At 38.8% G+C, this 24,969-nt stretch overlaps 1 long non-coding RNA gene, 1 other non-coding gene and 2 pseudogenes across 4 annotated transcripts in view; 1 reads left to right on the top strand and 3 right to left on the bottom strand.

The window, feature by feature from the left end:
• Window positions 1–3,558: 3,558 nt before the first annotated feature.
• LOC147497042 (uncharacterized) lies at window positions 3,559–4,465 on the bottom strand. 2 transcript variants are annotated; one of them, XR_015196691.1, is made up of 3 exons: window positions 4,358–4,465; window positions 3,782–3,913; window positions 3,559–3,686 (listed from the first exon to the last, which is right to left on the bottom strand). It is a non-coding gene; the product is annotated as an uncharacterized LOC147497042 (long non-coding RNA). The 2 variants fall into 2 exon arrangements; XR_015196690.1 differs by having other exon boundaries at window positions 3,559–3,913.
• A 470-nt stretch (window positions 4,466–4,935) lies between these two features.
• LOC147497041 (V-type proton ATPase subunit d2-like) lies at window positions 4,936–6,089 on the bottom strand (annotated as a pseudogene).
• A 1,143-nt stretch (window positions 6,090–7,232) lies between these two features.
• LOC147497039 (UDP-galactose/UDP-glucose transporter 2-like) overlaps window positions 7,233–24,969 on the top strand; it is a 29,296-nt pseudogene continuing 11,559 nt past the window's right edge. Inside the window, exons 1-2 of the transcript XR_015196794.1 lie at window positions 7,233–7,370; window positions 7,494–7,658. The product of XR_015196794.1 is annotated as a UDP-galactose/UDP-glucose transporter 2-like (transcript). The remainder of the gene's footprint in view (window positions 7,371–7,493; window positions 7,659–24,969) is intronic.
• On the bottom strand, window positions 22,550–22,655 carry LOC147497040 (small nucleolar RNA R71). Its single transcript, XR_015197223.1, has one exon. It is a non-coding gene; the product is annotated as a small nucleolar RNA R71 (small nucleolar RNA).

Genomic DNA, 24,969 nt, shown 5'->3' with positions numbered 1-24,969 from the left:
TAAAATAGATAGCATGAATAAAATTGTCCGAATGATTTATATTCAGCCTTCAGAGCCAGGTTATTCTAACAAAAACAAACATGTTTTTCAGAATTCAGCAATCAGCATTTAACATTCAGAGGATGGGTCATTTAGCATAGCATTCAGTATTTAGAGGCTCAGAAAAACAAACAATTAGTGTTCAATTTTCTGAAGTTGATATTGAACGTTAGAGGAAGTTATAGAACAATGTTTCACTTTCTAGACAACTTGCAAACTTCTATGCTTCATTTGAAAATTTCAAGATATCTGACACCATCAAGTGGTATTAGAAAACTTGCTAAAAGCAATAAATCCAACTAGTAATATAAAATAAATGCTAAATCTACGGTGCACAAGATGTACCGAAACTAATGGTGCGCGCATTTTCTAGCCACACATTTGCGAGGGTAAAACTGGAACAAACTGGGTGAACAAGTTAATGCAACAAAAAATTAACATAAAATACTATATGTTACAATCGATAACATAGTTTGATGTAAATCATCGTTGTTGTGTCTTCTCGGGTGCACTTGTTTGCATTAATGAATGTAAGACGTGTTTACAAAGAATACGAGGTTAATTGAGAATATATTCATATTGCTACCTGAGCTCCAATCGTATTTCTCACTATATTGACAAGGTAATAACTAATTTCTCATTACTAATCCTCCAGTACTAACAACACAATATGTGTGAATATTTTGATTCCTCTAAGAGTTGTTGTCAACCATCAAAAACAAAAGTGGTTGTGGGTGCTAGATTAGTTCCAATAGGCTCACCAAAATTTGTCTAGCTAGAATCCGAATTCTCTTGGTTCTTCTACTGATCTCTGGTTAGATTAAAATGAATTATGTTGTCACTTCCAACATATCTGTTACATTTTAGTGTCATGAACGACATACAAAAAAAATATGTGTTTAATGGATATATATATAATACATTATGCTACTAATAGTAACATACTACAACAGTTGTTGTTCGTTCTAATAGGCTCACCAAAACTGGTTGGATTAAAATCACTTATGTTGTCACTTCCAGCATATTTGTCATATTTTACCCCCATGAACGACATACAAGATCCATATGTCTTTAATGACTCTATATTATACATTATGTTACTAATAGTTACATACTATAAAGTTTTGCAATAGATGGGAGACCCTAGCCCAACCCACAAGCCCAAGTCACCCCACAACAAACCCAACCCAAAAAACCACCGACTCTCCATCTCCAAAAATCAAAACCTTCAATTCCTACGGCAAACTCAAACACTCTCTCACCAACACTCTCATTCCAAATAACCAGTGACTACTCTCCCTCTCATTCTGTAGCATTCTCTCTTCGCATCATCAATAATTGGTACACATTTCTTATTCCTTACACATTTTGGTTTTAATGTTAAATTGATGGCTAATTATGTGCTTACAAGACAAAATTGAGTTATACATTAACATTTTAGAGTATTAGTCAGTTTGAACCCCATTTGGAAATCTAAATGTAACTTAATGTAAATTTTGATTTATGCATTATTTTCTTATTTTTTATTTACACTGGTTTTTATAGTATGGGGAGTTTGAATTCTAAACTGCAGTTTTTTGTTTTGTAATTATTATTTTGCTAGGTTGTGCTTTTTTGAAATCAAATTTACTTTTCTATATTGTATAGCTTATGGAAAAGGCAGGGGATGTAGAAAGGGGGAATATGGAAATTGATTCTACTACATAGAGCTACGAGGAGAATGCCAATGAAAGTGAAGTTGCAGATATTAGTGAGGATGGCAATGAAGGCCGGTGAAGTTGGAGGTGATGGTGGCAATGATGGGGGAGACGTGAATGGTGGAGATGGTGAGTACCGCCAATGCCAGCACTACAACAGAAGGGGTTTTCTGCAGTGCCATATACTGTCGCTAAAAGTCCTAAAAGCATTGCAATTGACCAATTGCAACGTCAAACAGGACGTCGCAAAGGCGCTGCTAAAAAGTGGGTCACAAAAGATAAATTGCGACGCAATGTATGGCGTTGCAAAAGCTCCCAATCTTTTGCAACGCCATTGGTCGTTGCTACTTCTATTTTTCAAATTTAATTGATATTGAAAATATTTCAAATTTTTAGCAACGCCTAGTGTTGTTACAAGAGTGTTGCAAAAGATAACTTGTAACAACACCATCAAGCATGGCAAAAAGTATACTTTTACCTACGCCTTTGAGGCCTCGCAAATGGCAACCTTTTAGCCACACTTTGTTTGTTGCAAAAGGTTGAAGTCATCTGCTGCATCTAGAGTGTTGCAAAAAGGGTGTTTATAGCTACTCAAGCTTGCCATGGCAAAATAGTGCTTTTTTATTTGCACAATTTTGTATCTTTTTTATTTGCAGATTGTACCTAATGCAACTTACGTAGATAAACACAACAACCCCATATCAATTCGCAATGATCATAACAAAATATATTAATTTCATTCAATCAAATCATACACTGTAAAAATATTTCACACAACCATACAAGTCTTTGCCAATACACCGTCTTACAAAATTTCCACAAATATCAACCTATTTAGGCAAATTTCTTAAAAACTAACTTAGCAAAATCAACAAAAGTCCATAAACTTCTAATTTGAAGAGCATCCACCCAAGTATTCTTCATTAGTCATAATAGCATCTGATCGCCCAACTGGTACAAAAAATTTCAAAAAAAGACACAATTAAGTAACTGAATAAAGACAATAAAGCTAAAATGCACTCATATAGCATTCCTAAATTCTAATGCTCTAAACTTAGTTGCTACCAAATTATCTAAAATAAATTATTTTTTTATTTGTTTTTTAAGATAATAATTGGATCCAGATCGAGTGATTCGAACCATCACTCCTAATTTAATGAGTGCTCCTTCCATTTAGAGCTTATGGAACCATGCATTGCAAAACCATACATACTAAATACTTTAGACTAACTAAACAAAAACAAAGAATCTAAGTAACAAATTCACACAATAAAGGAGAAGACAAAATTCCGTAGTAGATAATAATCACATAATGCTTTCGAACACATAAAATTGATGTTCTAAACTAGTTCTTAGTAGATCTAAGTACCTTAAATATCTTGCATCCAATCACATATCTGTCCCATTAACATAGTAAAGCCTGATCACCTATGAGCACTAACACAAAAAGAATTCATAACTTAATTAGCTATAAGCACAATCAAATGAAGTTGGATATAAAAAATTAATTTGAATAACTCATATCACCACCGCACCTGCTTGAGGCCCCATTGTATGAAACCATCGGGTTACCAATATGTTGTAAAGCCAACCATGAAAGAACAGACAAATCACTTGGGTGAAATTTTCATTTACTTCAGCTAAGAAAATAATTGTATTCTGATACATAAAGACTTAGAAGTCCTTTAATTTTAGCTTTCAATAATACAACATAAATGTATATTCTCAATGGCCCAAAGAAAGGCTTTAATCGAATCTAAAAAGCCTACTCGCCATGAATAATGTTCGGTCGAAACATAAACATCTTGAATGGATCTCAATATTTGCAATTTTTCAACTTAAAAATATAGGCATTCTTACACAACAGTTAAACTTAGATTACATAACTTTTATTACCCAATGCAACTCTCAAAGAGTTGCATGAAGGCAGGAGCACCAAATCTCTGCAACCTGCAACAATCAAGAAAAGAAAGGAGAGATTTACACAGAGAACCAAAAAAACAAAGGAAATCAATCTTTTCTTCTTTCCCAGTCTGCAGAATCACCTAGAAGATGAAAACAACACTGTCATGAACTCTAGACTTTTGGTTTTGCGCCACACATTCAGAGATCCACATAAGATTCCTTATTTCTTGCTCCCTTAACCTCATGTACGCAAAGAAAACCCCGTAATGGAACTACATTTGAAAATGAACAAGCTTCTGATTATTAGTTGATCCATGGATAGAATAGTTGCAGAAGCATAAGCTCATTTATCAAGATCACTGAGGAGCCGGGAAAGCCGAGACAGATCTACAGCTCATACTACTGTATCATGCATTTAAGATCAGAAGATTGACAAGCTGCTATAGAAGCCAAAACAAGAACATCTAACAAGAAAACTACAAGGAATGTACATGTCCTTGTGGTCTGTAAGACTCCATACCAACCATACAAGCTCTTACATATGACCCCTTCACAAAATTATCGCCCAAAAACTTATCTCGATTTTAGGCCATAACAAGATAAATCTGCTAACCACTGAGCCTTGTCTACCTTATCCAGGCCATAATATTTGTGATGTTGTTGATAAATATGGCGTCTTATTGATATTTGACTAGAAGAGTGCAGCATCTACATACCTGTTGTTCAAATGCTAAGCATTCCCTTTAACCTCCTCTTCATAGAATGCCTTGTCCAACATCCGCTCTCTCCATAGGACATTTTGGAAAATATAGATTGATATGGGGGTACTTCTCCATAACAAAGACGAACCTACAAAGTAAACCAATGCACATATATGAGCTACAAGCACCATAAAATTTGCACAAGATTGTCCATCCAATACGTAAAGCATATATCACACAACTAAATCATGAGAAGACTAAATTGCTTTGGTTTTAGCTTATTGTCTATAAATTTTGACAGTTTTCGTGATCGAGCTTGGAATACCATAGAGAAAAAATCACAAATTTAGAAAGCAAAATTTACAATTAGCTTTCATTCAAAGAAAACACCTAACTATGCACTTTCAAAGATTAGTAGAGCACCCACTCCAGTCTTCCTAATTGCTACATACCACATTTTAATTCTTCCAAATCCGCGGAGAGTTAGGGGACTCAAGTTTCATTCTTATAATGGTGAGAATGTGAGATAACAAAATAGTAATAACATAAACTACAATGTTTTTTTACCAAATAAACTGCCTAAACTAGCTCAACTACAATCTCAACTGAAACGAACATAATATAACCAGCATGGAAAGAATGATACAAGCATAGACTTTGATCTTATCAATAGACCCTCTACAATTTGAGTGAAAGAGTGGGCTTTTGAGTCAAAATTCATAGAGAACTCACTTGATCTATGTCTTCACAAAGAGCCAGTTCCTCGTGGCCATAAGGATGACTGCAAAGAAAAATATGATACACTTATTGATTAGTAACTCTTATACATAAACAAACAAACAGAAATATGCTTGAGAAGCCCGATTCTGAGGGCCAAAACTAGAATAAAGCTTCCTCAAGGGTCATCTCGAAATGGTTCAAGTACCAATGCTGAAAAATAGAAAGCACACTAGGTTTAGGTAAATGAATTAACGCATCACAAAATAATTGGAGAAAGCATTCAGAGAAGTATGGTGCCAAAGGTGTGAACAACAAGCACCGAAATAAAAGATCACGATATTTTGATCAACTGCAAGGCTAGCAATACTGAAAGAAAGAAAGTAGAAGATGAGTATTCATCCAAAGAGTTGAAGCATCAAAAGCTATATAGACACGTGGAACATAGACATTACCTATCAAACATACCCAATGGATGGCATTTCTCTAACAATTCATTCACATCTCGCCATGCAAAGATTGTACCAAGAATAACAATAGGACAACATTATCAATCATGTGACCATACCTATAAGAGTCAACAAAAACCTTAATTATATTTTACATATACCGCATTTAAATATACCAAAGAGTAGAATAAACATACATGATATACTCTAGGAATGTCGATAAGGGCTCGTGGGTTTGGCATAACATGTGCTTATACTCATCAACCAGTTTAAAGTACATTTCTCCACAATCGTAGTTTTATGCAATGAGGAAGGCTCAGAAACCATTAAGTTGTATACAATTGGTTATAATAAACAAGAATTAAGGTAAAATTATATAAAAAAGAGAAATTGAATACCGCTTTGTAGATAAGGGCCATATTCAAGAGCGAGAGATGCATCTTAATATCATCAAGAGTTTCACACTCGACATAAATTGTTATAATCAAATTTCTGTTAAAAACACCGGATCTATGTCTACGCACTATTGCTTCTAAATAACCTCCGTGTATGTTAAACGTCATAGCCTCGAATCCATACATCCTTTTTTACTATTTGGAAAATAATTGCTCAACCCCTAAATTTATTTTCCGGTGGTGGAGGATTAACCCAAAACCATACCAAAACCAAAATTAAAATTAAAGGAGAGAGAGAGAGAGAGAGAGAGAGAGAGAGAGAGAGAGAGAGAGAGAGAGAGAGAGAGAGAGAGAGAGAGTGGTGGTGGAGGAAGGAGGGTTAGAGGGATCAGAGAAACTTTGAGAGAAGAAAAAGAAAAGAGAGAGTACCATAGGTTTGTGGTGGTGGAGGAAGGAGGGTTATGGATGGGGGCGGACGGAGAGAGAAGTGTTTTCTAATTTTGTCCATTTTTTTTTTTAATTTTTTAGCCGCCCAATCAATTTGGTAGAGAAATCAAATATCCCGCACCTGAAAATCGTATATGCGACACTTGTTGCTACGGAAAACGTGTTGCTACTGAATACTTCTATGTGTAACCACTACAACCGCGTTGCAAAAGGTTAATTTAATTAAAAAATATATATTTATTCTTATTTTAAAACAAATAATTAGACCATTTGTCACTTTTCAAGCGCTGCTACAGTAAATCTAGTTAACGCCAAACTTGATAGAACGACAAACACTTAGTGACACTGGGAGGCATGGCAATTGATGTCTTTTACCAACAATTTTGCGGCGTTGCAAAAGGGGGCGTTGCAAAAGACCCCTTTTGTTGTAGTGCAGTATCGCGGTGGCCCAACAAACTCGTCCCTTATGTATAACTATGTTGCACACGTGGCTCGCAATGTTTGGAATGGGAATGTAATTTCGAATATATATACTTATTTATTTAGTATTTATTTTTGAGTTACTTAACTTCGTGTGCAATTTAATTTTGTGCGCTTTATTGTTTTAGGAGCGTGGTCCACTTAAGTGTATTCAACACAATAAGAAGTTGAATCAATGGAACATCATGGATGAATGCAAAAGTTTTAGATCTGAGCTAAAAAAGAGAGGCTTGTATGACTTGGTGATTGGTGTAAACCAGCACCCTCTGGACTTCGTGCTTATCTCTGCGTTCGTTGAGAGGTGGAGAGTTGACCATCACCTTGGATGATGTGTCCCAGATCCTGGGTGTGCCTATTACTAGGAAAATTGTTCATGGAAGTATTGATAAGGACTTGAAGAAAATGGAGGCAGAGCAACTGCTCCATGAAGTTCTTGGAATATCGTTCACTGCGGTGAAAGAAGAGTTGGAGAATTTTAGGTCTATGAGTGTGAGGTCGGAGTTTATTAGGAAACAGTTGGCGGAGAAATGCAAACCAAAGGTAAAGAAGAAGGGGGGTGGGGGGGGGGGGACTATTAGGAAGGGGTCGAGTAGAGAAGAAATCCAATGTGCAATAAAAGATTATATTTTTTTATTTTTTGGTTGTATCCTCTCTTGCGACAAGACGGGACATGCAATTCCCATTGTTTATTTGAGGTTGCTTAGGGTATGGAAGGAGATCAAAGAGTATGCTTTGGGTGCCGCTATACTTGCATATCTCTATCGGCAACTGTGGATTGCAATATGTGCTGACGTGAAATCGATTTCTGGCTATTTGGCTCTCCTCCAGGTAATTGTTTATTTTTATTTTTTATTTTTGTTTCTTTAATTATTGATGCCTTGGTATATTAAATATTGTTTTTACAAAAAATATATATAATTGTAGGTATGGATCTATGATCATTTCCCAAGGTTTAGGCCCCACTCTAACCTAAGGTATAACTTTGAGTTGTCGTGTGTGAAGAGGCATTCAAAATCCAATGTGTAGTATGAGGACTCGGAAGTGTCTTTGCTGTGGATACGAGTGAAGTTGGATAGGATGGAGCCATTCAAGGTAGGCATTGGGGGGTTTTTTTTTATAGCTTCGTTTAATCTCTTTTAGGGATGAAAGTTTTATTTTCTAAATTTATTTTGAAGGTTTATTGGGATCCGTATGCCGATGTTAGAGAGTGACACCTGGTAGATGAGATAGTGTTTTACGAAGGTTGTATATGCTTCATGGATATAAATGAGCATTACAACAATAGTAGAGTGTTTTGACTTTTGACCCCCACCTATGTGGAAAACGTCCATTGGTAGGGGTCTCCACTTTATTCGTTTAATCGACAAGGCTAAGGCCCAATTTACAATATCATAGATCAATGTACAAGCCTATTAACTCATGTTTCTAGAGTTGAACCCTAGCCACATGGGTTGCCTAGGGGTGTCAAAATGGCCATCAAACCCTCAGTCCACCCACCCCGACCCGACCCATGGGCAAAAAATGAGGCTCTCACACATTCGTGGGCTGGGCCTACCCGACCCTCAAGCCTTTAAGGGGAGGGTAAGGGCCTAGACTTTGAAACTTAAGCCCTCCCTTAAGACCGACCCTCATTAGGCCCTTGATAAAACAAGTTTTTATCCGAACGTTTGTTTTCAGTTACTTAGTTTCTTAAGTCTGAGGTCCACAGTCCGAAGTCCGAAGTCCGAAGTCCGAAGTCCAAAGACTAAAGTTCAAAGTCCGTATAGTCGTACGTTTTAGTCAAGTTACCTTACTCACGTGGGTTTGGTAGGATAGGTCGAGTAAGGGATCGTCCAAACCTTAGGGCTCGAAAAGGTTCACAATTGGAATTACAACTTTTGGTGAGTAGGATTTTAGGTTTTTTAGTTGGTTTTAATTAAATTAACGGTAATGCAAATAATGTAAATTACTACGGTGATTTTGATGTAGATAACCAAAGATAGAGAATAGGGAGAGAGTTAATCATACTCATGCAAGAATCATTTTTCAACAGTTTATATTATCACGTCACTACATCTCTAATTCGTCTCATGTTCGGAGACGACGTCGAGTATTGATCCTTAGCGCATGCCCACATCTCTGAGCCCCATCACACTAGCATAAGGAGTTGAACTAATATTTCATCTCTGGAATATCGTTTCAGCTCTTGGCTCGATTCCACATCAGCTGGACAAATTGGAGAGCTGTCTGACACCATAGAGTCGCGCGCGAGACATTTTAGGTCGCGCACGAGACTGTTCTGAAGCCTCAGCACTCCAAATTTGTATAGTCTCAGTCATTTTGGGACCAGATGTCTAATCTATGCCTAATTCTTAAGTAGTGATTCTAGAATATTAAAGAGTCAATTCGGATTCTTACACGAGCAGCATAACCCTCCCCCTGAGGGGGGGGGGATTAACTCATGGTCATTGAAGGAATAATAAAACTTGCTGTATACATTAAGTAAATAAATGCGTGATGGCCGACAATTACACTAGAAAAAAATGATCAAGTATTAAGGGTAAAATGACTTATAGTATTTAAGCTGTTGGAATGAAAATGACAGAGTTTAAGTGTTGGAATGAAACTACAGACGTTAAAGTAAAACTAATGTATAGCTAAAGCCATTCAAAGGGAAACCCTGGACAGCTGGTAGATATTCCATGTGATCATAAAAATAAGTTGCCAAACCTGGGGAGTATGTCTGCTCCGGGTGTAGAATAAGAGAGTTCCAACCAACTTGAGTGATGTAGTCTCTGAAAAGATGTCCATATGCAGGAGAATTCAGCAATGAATGGAAAGATTGTTCTGGAATCATCTTTGGAGCTTCCATTGTAGAAGATGTGTGAAAAAATGTGACCTGTTTAGACAAGGATAAACAAATATTAGAGTAAGATGAGAATAATTAAGTAAAAACAAATTACCATAGGAAAATTTCACTCTAATTAAAAACTAAAAAGAAAATGACAAATAATATAAAATTGCAAAATTTAAATGGTGTCATGGGCCCAAGTAACGGCGGGGATCCTTTTGTGGGAGGGATTCATTTATAAGATTTTCTATGTCGTCAATTCGTGCAACAGCCCATTGCAACATTTCGCTTTGTGTCTTGTAAATTTCAGCGTGGTTCTCCATTATGAGAGTGTGATTTGCCAAGAACTGGTTATGGCTGTGCAAGAATTGTGCTTGTTCCTCTTCGTTTATTGTCCGTAGGTCCTGGAATTCAAGAAGACTGGGGATGATAATGTTCTGACGTTTGAATAATGTCATCAGTCCTTGTTGAATTAAAAGAAGACCTTCCATGGGATTAAATACGTTGCATAATGCGTTTTCAGTGAAGATGTTGTCGGTGGAACAATCTTCGTCGGTTTCTGCACCGACATGGTTCTTTGCAACGTCGGGGTTCCAGAATCCGTTCCTACATACCGAAAGTGAATAGTAAGAATGTTAGCGTTCAAGAGGTGTATGAGGAGAAGTACTAGAAAAACCCCAACGTATCATGATAAGTGTCACAATGGTTGGTAAAGGAGCTGCCTTTTTCCTGGCACGTGCGATCGCGTTCCAGAGAAATTTAATGATGCAAAAATCATTGCAGTTACTCTATCAGACCCAGAGTAGATGGAGGAGAGGTTTGGTTATTTCGGAAGTCTTAGACATGCCGAACACATTATGAGCTACCCATTGGATCATAGATAATTGGTTCTTTTGCAAAGATCGTTGATAAATAATACGGTTTTTCCGGTTGTATTCGCCGTAAAGGATAGTTGCAAACATCAGATGCCTGATATTGTCGAAAGGTGAATCCTGAAGGTGTACTCCTTGGTTTGTAATAGGAATTTGAAGTACCTTAGAGATGATTTCCATAGTCAATTCACGCTCGCATCCGTTAGCACGGACAAAGAATTGCCCGTTTTGGAAATAACCACTTTTATAGAACAACAAGATCAATTCTCTGGAATAAAAAGCCTGCTTATGATGTAAAAGAAGGTACCATCCTCGACGTAATATTTCTGTGTCAAAAAAGGGATGAAAAAGACCATTTTGGAAATTTTCCATAAAATTTTGCTCGGGGCCGCGAACTTCGAGGTGAGGGCCATTAAAGATGGAGGGTGAAGAAAAAAAAATTTTTTTGGAAAAAGGGAAGTTAGATTTTTGAGGTGTCTATCATTGTTATAAATAGGCACCAATCCGAAAATGTAAAAGATACGGATCGAGGTGTCACAGGGTAGTTAGACCACGTGTATCTTCTAAGATATGCGTAAAAGTGGATGTAGTGTGGATGAGAAGAATGGGGCATGTGACAAGGAGTGCCTTTTTTTTTTTTACACTAGAGTGTAAGAATAAGGACAAGGAAAATGTAGATATACTATCACAATAAGATGTAAGAACGTACAATGGTATGGAAACACAACATAATGATACGAGGAATGAAATACAAACCTAAATATTAGATAGAACTATATGCCACATTAACAACATTACTATAATGAAACAAACAAGCATGAAGACTTGATTGGCATATTCAATTTGCCGCTACTCAAACTTTTCTAGTGCATCTATGAAGCTTGAAATTTGGAGCGGACTAAAAACGATTCTTTTAGAATAAGAAGTGTAGAGGGAAGAATATGAAATGAGTGAATGTGGATGAAGTGTTGAACTTATTTATAGAAAGAAGTTTGCCGTTTTCTGATCGTTTTTTGTGCGTTTTCATGACCGTTTAATAAAACGTTAGTTTACGGTAAAGTTTGTTGTTAAGTGTGACATCTAAAATATATATGTATATAAATTATTATTACTAATATTATTATATATGTTCCTACCTATATAATATAATATTAGACATAACTAATATATCCAGGCAGAAATTTTTAGGAAATAACCTACTATTAAGCTGGAAATGCAAACACGTAAATCAAATATCTGACATAAATATTAAATAAGACTGGAAAAATAAACTAGCTATTGATGATCCTCAGGGGCCAGAAGAATCCTCGGGGGCTGCAGAAGAAGAACTAGGAGTCCTGCGACGTCGTGCAGTACGAGCTCCCGTGGAGGCTAACTGCTCCTGGATATCACCCAGAGTATCCATCACCGAGCACGAATCGATCTGGCTCGCCATGAACATTCACCGAACTGGTTTTGGCGAGTAAGCATATGGTCCTGAAATGTAGTCATGGAAGCTCTCATTTCCTGCTGGAATTCGCCCATGCTTTTCATCATCGACTTCGTGGCGAAAGTGGTCATATCTATCCTTAACTTCGCCCAAGGTACATCTCATCGATACCGGGCGAAAGTGTACATGTCTCTCAAACCACTGTTTCCACAGCCGCGTAAGGCCTCTATGGGGTGGGTGATCTTACTCATGGCGCCTCATCAAAGTAGGGTGGGTGAGATGAACCCACGCTATATAGTTTTTCGGCAGCCCTTGGTGCCGTGGGTTCCCCAGGGTCCAAAGATGCATTTCTTGAAGACAAGCATATTCTAATATTGTGGTATAGGGAGTAACGGGGGGTGGCGGATAGAAAACCCAAGGTAATCATAACTTGTGTTACCGTAATGCAAGAGGGGGCGATATAAAGAGTGGCATGTGTAATAATATCAAAAAGAAAGGTAACGATGCAGAAGTTACCCTTTCACTCTGGAGGATCCGAGAGAAGGTGGAGGAAGGTCTTGTTGATGTCCGAGGGGCTTCGAGGTGCCAATGACGCTTCAGTCCCACCATTCAGATCCACCAGCCAAACCGGGTTCCGGTCGCACCGAACGCGATACGCGCATTTTCCGTCTATGTTGTACTCTCCCTCGATTAGTGTGTCGAGCATTAGGTCGTAAGTCCATGGGTACATGGACTGCTGCCGAAGTCAAAGACGCGGTCGAATTGACCGAGGAATGCCCGCGATCCCGTGAGAGCAAAACAGGTGTGACTTAATTATGCATACACCCTCGACGGTGACCCAAAAATGGTCGCCATTAAAGCTCCCATTATTGTAGAATTTCATCACCAAATCCTTGGAATAAAGCCCTCTATTAGCATATAACAAGTAATCCCATCCTCTAGAGTGAATTTCATTATCAAAGAATGGAGCAAACATCCCGTTTTCAAATAAATTTCCAAAATTTTTCTCCACACAAATACACTTGTTACCGGCCATCACTGGTTTTAGGGAGAGGCTATATATTGATTAATGATGAGGGGGAGAATTGGGACTTGCTGACGGAAGGGAATTGTGGTCGGAGTTGTAAGAGTCGCGCGCGAGACCTGGATATAGTGTGGGCCTGTCTCGTGCGAGACTAAAGCGAGAGGGGGCAAGATCCGGTTTTTTGGGAAGCAGAAGGATGTAAGGGTGACGCGTGTTTTTGGGTTTTTCGTGTTTAAATGGATCGAGAATTCGATATTTTGGTTGGGCCAAAAAATTTTCCCAAGCCCAAATCAAGCCTAAAGCCCGATTTAAACCTAAAAAATGTAAATGCTTACCCACGACTCGTTTGGACTCCGAATTGGACGAATGAGATATCGAAATGATTGGCACGAAAAATGCTATCCAATTGTATGAGTCATTCTCAAAGGTCACAAGAGTTTTTGAAAAGAAAGAGGGTGTTTTATTTGTAAACAAAGATTTTATTTATATACCAGGGAGATATACGTGAAAAACACTAGATGTCCAGAAGAGTCACCATCTTAAATCATAGACAACTGTCATGTCGGGAAGCGAAACCCAATCCGCCGGACCGTGGCTTTTTACCTCTATGTATTATGGGGTTAGGGGCAGGACGGTACCATCCTGGACCGTGCGCACTACGGGGTCTAATAAAATTGCCCTTATTACATATGGCTATCCTCAAACCACCCCAAGGGAACTCAAAGTAACCAATTCTAGGGTTGGTCTGGTGGAATCCATTGCCCGTTTGTGTTCCAAGTATGTGGCATCTGAGGTTGGACACGAATCTCATGTGCAAAACTTAATGCAAAGGGAAAAGGCAACAATATAAACATATCTACAAGGTGAGTCTTTTAACGTCAGATCCTCAAGACGAGTCGAGTCTTTTAATGTCAGATTCCCAAGATGAATCGGGTCTTTTAACGTCATATTCTCAAGACGAATCCTAACCTGTGGGAGAAACGGCGCGGGGACGAAGATTATCCTGCGCAGCTGGTGTCAAACAAAAGTGTACCTTAAACTGGCTAGTATCGGATAGGAAGTCAAGACCTAGACAGAAGGGTGTTTGACAATGCATACACCAGCCCATCCTTCGCGCACGTCGTTTACGAGCAAAAGTACTACGACCATTCCCTATTCGTGATGAGTGAGACTTACACCAAATGATTAGCTGAAGTTCGTGAGGTAGAGAGTAGAAAAGGGAAGAGAAGGAAGGAGGTGAAATTTTAGGTACCCATCATTTACCGAAAAGCACGTTTGCTCGTGTTGCAGAAGACATTTATACTCACTTCTGAAACAGAGTTTTTGTAGACTAAGGTTTCGGCGCTTGCAACCACACACTTCAAATAACTATGGATATCATAAGATAGAAGATGGCCTGGCTACCAAAATGGCGTACCCTCTATAGAAACAAGATTGAGTATGCCAAACGAAACATCTAGTCTGTGTAGATCGGATCCTGAAGAAGAGTTTGTTCAATATCTGGTGAGCGTAATTCGTGGTAATGTTTTAGGCATTGTCCATTGACTTGAAATTCGCTGTTATCTTATGGATTAAGCAAAGAGATTGCCCCATAATATTTTACAGCTGACACAATGAAAGGACCATACCATCGTGTTTTCAATTTACCAGGAAAGATGTGTAATCTGGAGTTGTACAGTAAAACTTTTTGGCCAATTTTAAAATCCTTACGCAAAATGTGCTTGTCGTGCACTCTTTTCATATTAGCTTTGTAGGATTTCTAGAGATCATAAGCATCACTCCGAATCTCCTCAAGCTCATTTAATTGTAGTTTTCGCTTCTCGCTTGCCTCGATGATATTGTAATTGAGGCTTTTGATGGCCCAAAGGGCACGATGCTCAAGTTCAACTGGCAGATGACAAGATTTTCCAAAAACAATGCGGTAAGGAGACATCCCTATAGGTGTCTTAAATGCTGTTCGGTATGCCTACAAGGCATCCGATAAGCGGAGAGACCAGTCCTTTCTTGATGGGTTGACAGTTTTCTCCAGAATACACTTTATCTCTCTGTTAGAGACTTCCACTTGGCCACTCGTTTGTGGGTGATATGGAGTAGCAACCTTGTGAGTAACTCCATATTTCTTCATTAAAAACCCAAACATTTTATTACAAAAATGTGTACCCCCATCACTGATGATAGCTTTGGGGACACCAAAACGAGAGAAAATGTTTTCTTTAACAAATTTCACGACAGTCTTATGGTCATTTGAGCGACATGCGAGTGTCTTAATCCATTTGGACACATAGTTTACAACGACTAGAATGTAGAGAAAACCTTGAGAAATAGGGAAAGGTCCCATAAAATCCATGCCCCAAACATAAAAAATTTTCACAATTAAGATAGGATTTAGGGGCATCATATTGCGTTTGGTAATTCGACCTAGGTGCTGACAACGAATGCAAGCTATGCAATGTTCGTGTGCATCGCGAAAAAGGGTAGGCCAGTAAAAACCACATTGTAATACTTTGGCCGCAGTTTTCTTTTCAATGAAAAGGCCTCCGCAAGATTGTTCATGGCAAAAGGATAATACGTCGATGTGCTCCCAGTCGGGAATGCAGTGACGAATGAGTTGGTCGGAACAATACTTAAAGAGGTAGGGGTCATCCCAGAAATAATATTTTACAGTGGATAAAAACTTTTTACGATTAGGACGTGACCAAGAGGAAGGCACTTTCTCAGTAACTAGGTAGTTAACGATATCCGCGTACCATGGAGAGGAGAAGATAGAGTACAAATATTCGTCTTGGAAGGAATCGCAGATGGCTTCAGAGTCACTATCAATGTCACCAACCAGCCTTGATAAATGGTCGGCCACGACATTTTCGGTTCCTTTCTTGTCTTTGATTTCCAGGGTGAATTCTTGCAAGAGAAGGATCCAACGGAATAATCGTTGCTTTGCATCCTTTTTCGCAAGTAAGTACCGAAGTGCGGCATGGTCAGTATATACGATGGTGGATGTTCCAATTAGGTAAGGTGAAACTTATCCAAAGCATAGACAACAGCTAGGAATTCTTTCTCAGTTGTTATATAATTACGTTGAGCATCGTTAAAAGTTTTATTAGCGTAGTAAATGATAACGGGTTTGTCATCACGTCGTTGGCCTAGTACGACGCCAATAGCAAAGTCGCTAGCGTCACACATTAGTTCGAATGGTTGAGACCAATCAGGGGGTTGAATGATAGGAGCGGTAGTCAGAGCGGTTTTTAGAGTATCAAAAGCTTGTTTGCAATTGAAACTGAAGTCGAATCGCGATCCTTAAGCGAGAGATTGGTTAAAGGTCGAGCAACTTTAGAAAAATCCTGAATGAATCTCCTGTAAAACCCAGCGTGGCCTAAAAAGGCACAGATATCACGAACTGTACGTGGAAAAGGTAGCGAAGAAATTTTAACAATTTTAGCTTTATCAACCTCTATCCCATCTTTTGAAACAATATGACCTAGAGCAAGTCATTTGGTAACCATGAAATGAAACTTCTCCCAATTGAGTACCAGATTTTTCTCTTCGCAACGCATTAATACTTTAGAAAGGTTGGATAGGCAGTCGTCAAAAGAATTTCCGTAGATGGAAAAATCGTCCATGAAGATTTCCATATAACGTTCCACCATATCACTGAAAATGTGAAGCATGCAGCGTTGGAAGGTGCCTGGGGCATTACAAAGACCAAAAAACATTCGTCTGTATGCAAAGGTTCCAAAGGGACACCTGAAAGTTGTCTTTTCTTGATCGGCGGGATCGATGACAATTTGGAAGTATCCGGAATAGCCATCAAGAAAACAGTAGTAAGCATGACCGGCTAAACGTTCTAGCATCTGGTCAATGAATGGGAGAGGGAAGTGATCTTTATAAGTTCTGGTATTAAGTTTGCGATAGTCATTGCAAATTCTCCATTTTAATGGAATGCGAGTGGAAATGCACTCACCATTTTCATTTTGTACAACTTGAATGCCGGACTTTTTGGGAACAACGTGAACATGACTAACCCAATCACTATCAGAAATAGGGTATATGATACTAGCATCAAGTAAACGTAAAACTTCCTCTCTCACCACTTCCTTCATGGCGGGATTAAGGCGGCGTTGTGGTTCTCGCGATGTCTTTGTGCCATCATCGAGATGTATGCGATGCATGCATATGCTAGGGTCTATTCCCTTGATATCATCTAAGGACCATCCAATAGCGGAGCGGTGTTCACGAATGACATGAATCAAACGTGCTTCAAAAACTTGGCATGCTTGGGTAAATGCTTAAGCGCATCTAGGAAAGGTAAGTTTATGGTCAAATTTTTGAAGGTTTCACGGATCTCATCGAAATGTTCGTCACGTTTGTTCTTTACCAAACGGGCAGGGAACGGAGCTTTTGGGCGGAATCGCGCATAAGGATTAGTGGCGTCTTTCCCTAGGGACGTGGGTGTAGAATTGGAAGGCACAACTTCGTCCGTTATAGGTTGCGAGGTAGGAGTTGGAAGGACGGCAGCCGTGGTTTCCGTCGATTCTTCGTCTGGCATACGTATTTTATTGTCGATGGTTCGGCCAGAACGAAGAGTGGTAATGGCATTTACCTCACCCTGGCTTGGATTACTAGGTCCTGGTGCATTGTTGAGTTCAAAGGCAGTGTTTGTAGGCTTAGGGTTTGGAACCGCTGCTTGGCGGGGAACCGCCTTTTGACTTTTATCCCGAGCTAATAGCTGAAGAGACCGTGGATAGAAGCTAGGATTTGATTCTGTTGATTCATGTATGTCGAGAAAAGTTTCAATTTGTTTTTTATCGGTACCGGGATTGTACCAATGAGCGGCGGAACTAGTTCACGGTTATTATTTACGGGTTGATTTTGGTAGCCATATCCTTGATTAGTGGGAACAAGGTTGCGGTTGTTTTGGTACCCTATATTTGCATTGTTGGGAAAATTACTTTGCCCTTGCTGGAATTGCGGAGGATTTCCTTGACGATAGGAATTGTAGTTCGCGGGTGGTCGTAGAGGAACATTGTTGACACCCGGAGGAGCTTGTTGTTGGGCAGGGGGTGTCCAAGCTAAATTCGGATGTTGTCGCCAAGGTGCATTAGGGATGTTGAAGGCACAAGCCTCTTCAGAAGGTTGGGGAGGGCACTCGTATACCAAAGGACAATAAGAATCGGCGTGCTCAGGACTTAAGCAAAGAGGACATGGGGAAGTGTTGGCAGCCATGACCTGTTTGGGTTTTTGATCATTTACTTGTATTGAAAGAGCATCAACCATTTTATTTAGGGACTCGATTAGAGTTTTGAATTCCGGATCGGGTTTGAGCTCGAACATAGACGTAACTTTGGTAGGAGTGTCTTTAGAAGATCTGGAAGAATCAGTGTTTCCCCATTGGGTGCTTCGTGAAGCCTGTTTCTCAAGAAAAGTGTATGCTTCAGTAGCGCCCTTGTCCATGAAACAACCACCGTTCATGATATCTAATGTTTCCTTTTGATGGTCAGAGAGACCATTAAAGAATGAACGGACTAATACAGCGGTGTCAAGTTGATGATGGGGACATTCGAGAAGCAGATCAGTAAATCTGCTCCATGCTTCCGAAAAGGATTCCTGGGGGTGCTGGCGAAATAATTGAATCTTTTGAAGAATTTCTGTAGTTTTCTTCTGAGTATAGAACTTTATCATGAATGCTTGTACGAGTTTGGCCCATGTGTCAATGAATTGCGGCGCTTCGCCTGTGAGCCAAACTGAAGCTTTATCAGCTAAGGTGAAGGGAAACAACCTAAGCAAGACTTGTTCGTTGGTAACAGTCAGATGGCGGAAAGTGGTGACTACTTGTTGCATCCGACGAAGGTGATTGTACGGTTTTTCATGGTCTAGACCATGGTAAATAGGTAACAAACCGAAAATGTTTGGCGGAATTCGAAAATCACCTACTATAGCATCAAATTTAATGCAAGAAGCAGGTCCTTCTTGTAAGGCAGTATAGAAATCCGAGAGGGGTTTATTGAGTGTGGGATTTTCCTGGGCCATAATTAAGGGAGATGATGGCGACGGAGATGTTTGACGAGGTTGGTTTACGGAGGAGGAACTATGTCTAGGAGATAGCATAAGCAGTTGTTTATTGTATTTCCGACGCCGATATGTAAGTTCTAATTCCTTATGTTTACCAGACCATAGTCTCATACAAATATAAAATTTAATTTAAGGCTCATAAGGAACGAATTATGAGTGGAGGTTTTAGAATTAAGGAAAGAGAGAGGTGAAACACGTCTTCCTGAGCTATTGCTAACTTGAGCAGGTAAGCTAGGATAACGTATGAATATTCCAGTGGCCAGGTCACCTGAGAGAATTGAGGGAGGTTATTCGTGCTAGCACGTTCCTTAATTAGGTAACCTCAATCTTTCAAGTTTTCTAGACACTGAGGGAATATGATGATAATTTATGAAGGTGTATTATGCGGGGTACTATTAAGATGATTAAGATGAAAATTTTAATTATTAGGATTTTTTTATTTTTTTATATATATATTTTTTATTTTTTATTTTTTGTATTTTGTGTTTACGTAATCAATGTATTATGGAGACGTGATTACGAAACATTCAATTAAAAACGATAGATGCCAAAATAGAAACTAAACATGCTAGTTTTACACAGGAAGTCTACACATGCAATCTTATATGATAAGAGCTCAAAACTGTAGTTTTAACCCCTTAACAATCTTACTTTTAGACCAATTATGTGAATAATAAGTAAGAGTTAATATTGATTACGTGTTTTTATGCATTTCAGGCTTCAAAGTCCATTATGTGCAGAAATGTGCCACTTTAGCGAGATAAAGGAGCAAAGGTCGGTTGCTAAGGAGTTCTATGATTAAAGACCAATTTTCAAGAAGACAAAGCCTTTGTAAAGCCCGGTCAAAAGCTGAAAAGCCAAAGTCCACGCGGGCAAAAACAATGCACAAAGTCAGCAGAACTTCCGAAGACCATATCTTTGGACTCAGACCTCTGAATTGGGCCTACCTTATGTCAAAACGACCGGCTCGAAAAGAGCTTTCCAATGGTCCAAGCCTAGGCCCAATCAGAGGAGCAAAAGTGGACGAAACATCTGTCGAATCCAACTATAGCTGAAGAGCCCATTTTGGACTAAAGAAATTGGGTTTTGGGCCCGATTTTCCGGCCCAAAACATGGCTCCAATCCCATGCACGATTTTTGGATCTGAAAGTATAAAAACAAAAGCTTGACTCTTTGTTAATGGTAGTTAGGTTAGGAAGCTAATGTTAATGGAGTTTAGGGTTAGAAAAAGATAGATCTAGATCTATTCTTTTTACATTCATTCAATTAGTTAGTTTAGAATCATATTTAGTTTTTAGAATAAAGTATTAGTTCTTCATTTCAATTTAGATTATTGTTTAAATTCTTATTTAGATTTAGTTGTCTTAAATTCATAATTAGTTATTCACAATCTTAGTTCTAAATTAGTTTTAATTTCAGTTTAATTTAATTATGTCTTATTGTTATTATTGTTCTTATGTTGGGAATGGTAGTATAGAAATTTCACATCAAATCATTACTCTCACCATTGTTCCTTTTGGGTTTTATTAGTTGAATTCGATTTAAGTCTAGAGAGTTAAGAGTGGACGAATCCTTACTCATTATATTGCATGATTATGTTTTGAGAGTAAGAAGAATTGATTTAAACGTAAGAACGGTAGGATTACGTATTAGTGTTGTTAACATTAATATTTAGGATTCTATTGTTTTTACGGTTATCAAATGGCGCCGCTACCATCTTAATCTCATTCTAGACAAGAATTCAATTGCTTGAATCCAAGGGGCAATCCCCCATTCTCTACCCACCCACCCTTTTAATTTTTCATTCTTATTTCTTGAATTTTCGGAACTATTCATTGTTTTAGGCATAGGGGTTGCGGAATCACAGAGAAAAACACTGCGGTGAAGGTATTTTAAATTTTTTGAAAATTCTGAAAATTTTTAGACATAATATTTAATGTGTTGTTGATTTACTGGAATATTTTCAGATTTTTCAAAGTTGGTTTACCTTGTGAAAAAAATACAATCTTTACAGTGCTGCATTTCAGTTTCCACACCGTATGTTCTTGAAAAACAGACAAGTAAGGTTACTTAGGGAGTTCTAAAAATTCTATAATTTTTACAGGAGTATCTATCCTAAGTCAGAAGTGTGTAGTAAAAATTTGACGAGTTTTTGATTTGTTTTGACCTCCTAAATAGTAGAGTGTTTCCAGTGTGTTTCTGCAGTGTTGCAAACACTTAATATCTGGAACACCAGCCGATAAGGAGAGGTTTTAGAACTCCAATTGCTCTAAAATTTTTACAGGAACAAGTAGGATCTGTCAGGAGTCTCCAGTAAAAATTTGGCAATTTTTGGCTTTGTTTTGATGGGTTAACCATTCGGTTGTTTGTATTGTGTCCGAAAACTGTTTTGCAAACTTTGCAGGGCAGTAGAGGGACTTTAGTAGCTCCGATTGATCTGAAATTTTACAGGATATTTTATAGACGTCTTAGAAAACTACTGTAAAAATTTGAAATTTTGTGGAGTATGATAAAAGGCCTAAAACTCGAAAACTCTGAGGCGCGACCCGTGCCCAAACTGAGCGCGACCCGCGCTAAAACACTGGACATCTGAAATTCCTGAGGCGCACCCGCGCCCATACCGAGTGCGACCCGCGTTAAAACACTGGACATTCGAAAACCTTGAGCGCGACCTGCGCCTAAGCAAAGCAAGACTGCGCTCAAAACACCGGAAGAATGAATTTGCCGAGCGCGCTGCAAGTGAAAGCGCACCCACGCCCTCAGCTGATTTTGCCAGATTTCCACAGTTTTGATTCAAATTTTCAATTTTTAAGTTTTTCAGTGTTCTAACTTGTTATATACACTGAATATGTGTGAACAAGACGCTATTTATAAGCGAAGCAAGGATGCAATCAGGTATTCCTTTCTTCCACACCTCGCATCTCCAGTTAGAGGTTTCTACTAGTATATCAGAATTGTTTGGAGTGTTGCATGTTTAGTTAAGTTCGAATTAGTCTTGCATGAGATTAAGGTCTGGTCGAAGAAAAACAACTAACGTAATTACACGGCAACGTCGACAAACACGTCTATCTAGTATACCATCTATTACACCTCTAGCTACTATTCCACACACACCACCTGATATAATGGCTGAAGAAAGAGAGACTCCTTTCTCTGATTTCTACAAAGCCTTGAGCGATAGCCCTAAATCTTGCATCGTTCTAGCAGACCCAGTGGGAGATTTCCGAATCCCCCCAAATATTTTTAATTTGTTACCCGTTTTTCATGGTTTAGACCATGAAAAACCTTATCAGCACATGCGTAGGATTGAACAAGTCCTAACAACATTCCACCATCCTACGGTTGGTGCAGAACAAATTAAACTGAGGGTATTCCCTTTCACCTTAGTTGATAAGGCTGCGTCTTGGTTAACTGCCCAAACGCCAAACTGTGTGGACTCATGGGCTCAACTTGTTCAATTGTTCATGGAACAATTTTACCCACCACTAAAGACAGATGAAATTCTTCAAAAGATTCATTTCTTCCGCCAGAATCCTCATGAATCCTTTTCAGAGGCCTGGAATCGTTTCACTGATATTCTCATTGAATGCCCGCATCATAATCTTGCGAAAGACATGCTTGTTCGTGCCTTCTTCAAGGGGCTTTTACATCATCATAAGGAGGTTCTAGATATCATGACTGGGGGTAGTTTTCTTAGTAAAGGAGCCTTGGAGGCTTATAAATTCTTAGAAGATCAATCTAAGTAGAACAACAATTGGGGAGGTAACGATTCCTCCCGCTCCTCTCCTTCTTCTCTTGAGGTTAAATATGATCCTGAGCTTAAAACTCTTATCGATGCCCTCACTAAAAAGGTAGATGCCATCTCTGTTCAACAACAACCCACTCTAGTCATGAACATTAACTCTACTCGTTGTAATGTCTGTTGTAGTCTTGAGCATTCCGACTTCTATTGTCCTCTTGTCTATGCACAAACACCACCACAACCATCACACTTCACCCCGTTAACTCAACATCAAGGACAAGGGAACTTAGGTAACCAGAATAGAGGTTTAGTACCCATAACCCAGAACTATCAACATCAAGACATGAAAGCTCAACAAGCTTTAATTCCAATACAACCATCTACAGACAAAGTAGTAGTGACCTTGTTGGAGAAACAAAATCAAATTATGCAACAAAACTCCAACTTGATGAAAAAGATCGGCATGATCAAAACTCTAATATGATGAAACAAAAGATGCAAATGATGCGTCTTTGTGCCAAAAGGTTATTGACATGTCTTCTAACCAAAATAATAACCAAACCCGGCGTGTTTCCAAGTCAGCGATTACCTAATCCTAAGTCAACAAACACCGCCTTTGAAATAAAACGGTATTTCTTGTAAATGGTAATATAAACCAAGGAGACCTACAGGCGGACTACTACCCTTCGCTCGTTCGGGCAGTAGTTGATAACAAAGTGACTATGCCTAAAGATTACCCGCAAAAACTAAAAATGATACCATACCAAATACTATAATAGAAACTCAAGACCCTACAACCGTAGAAGTACCGGTTAAACCACAACCAAAAGGGAAAACATTACAAGACCCAATAATAGAAAGTGAAGACCACACATGTAGAGGTTCCAATATGGACACCTAGATGGAAAACGGATAGAGATAAAGCAAAGACTAATAAAACTTTTATCCCTTCTGCTAAAAAATAGCGATAAAGCACCATATCCCCAAAGACTAGTTGTGTTTAAAAAGGACGAGAATTTTGATGAGATTAGGAAAGTGTTTAAAATTTGACTATAAACCTACCTTTTCTAGAAGCTATAAAAAGTCTACTGAACACGCTAAGTTTCTAAAAGAGTTGTGCACCAAGAAGAGGAAAACCAACATACCCCACGAAGCATTCTTAACCTAACAATATCCTCTTTTATCGAACATAATGGAATTGTTAAGTACAAGGACCACTGGTCGATCCTACTATACAATGCAGCTTAGGTGATACCTTCATAACAACTGCTTTTTATTAGACACGGGGAGTGTTAACTTACTCCCTTTTTTATTTATATAAACAACTAGGTCTAACAAAACTTCAACCAACCAAAATGACTTTGCGGTTAGCCGATCGTTCTATTAAGTATCCCAAGGGTGTAGTTGAAAATATTCTCGTTAAAGTTCGGGATTTTTACTATCCAAATTTACTTTGTTATTCTTGACCTGAGAACTTGCTCATGATTCCATTTCCATCATCTTAGGGCGTCCCTTTCTTGGCAACCGCCAATGCCCAAATCAATTCAATTGTCGGGATGGCTCAATGACTCTTTCTTTTGGAAATCTTTACGTAGAAGTTAACATGTTTAGACAAAAACAGGGACAACTAGGTTTGCCTGTAGAAGGGGAAGTGAAGTCCATTGAGAGTTTTGTACCTCATATTAGTGCGGCTGACACTTTAGTCCCCACACTAGTAGATACCCCTCTTATGGAAGAAGACAAGGATCACAATTTCTACTCCCTAGACGTAGATAACATCAAGGAGGATTTCCTTCGACTCTTTTGCAACCCTTCTTTGCCTTCTCAAGGAAGTTCTCTCCTATTGACATCCATTCATCTCTTGATGCCATGACGGAAGAAGAATTTTTCGCCCTCTATCCCAGTGATTCTTCTTACCCACCTATTGAGGAATGTCTTGCCTATCTCAAGGCCTCTGATGATATAGACCTAAGAACACTAGTTGAACACCATTCACCCACCTCATATCCTCATGTCACTCATTCACCTTCCATCACGAATGTTCCTCGCCGTCTACCTTTTCAAAGAACCATTGAGTTTGTACTTGACCTTGGCGTTTCTCCTATGCTTCATAACTATCTAAAACCAACTGGTGAAGAAGTAACACCCAAGGACAAGCCACCGACACTTTTTTCAT

Source organism: Coptis chinensis, chromosome 5 (genome assembly GCF_015680905.1).
Source record: "Coptis chinensis isolate HL-2020 chromosome 5, ASM1568090v1, whole genome shotgun sequence".
NCBI classification, from domain to species: Eukaryota; Viridiplantae; Streptophyta; class Magnoliopsida; order Ranunculales; family Ranunculaceae; genus Coptis; species Coptis chinensis.
This window is presented reverse-complemented; position numbering and strand designations above follow the sequence as displayed.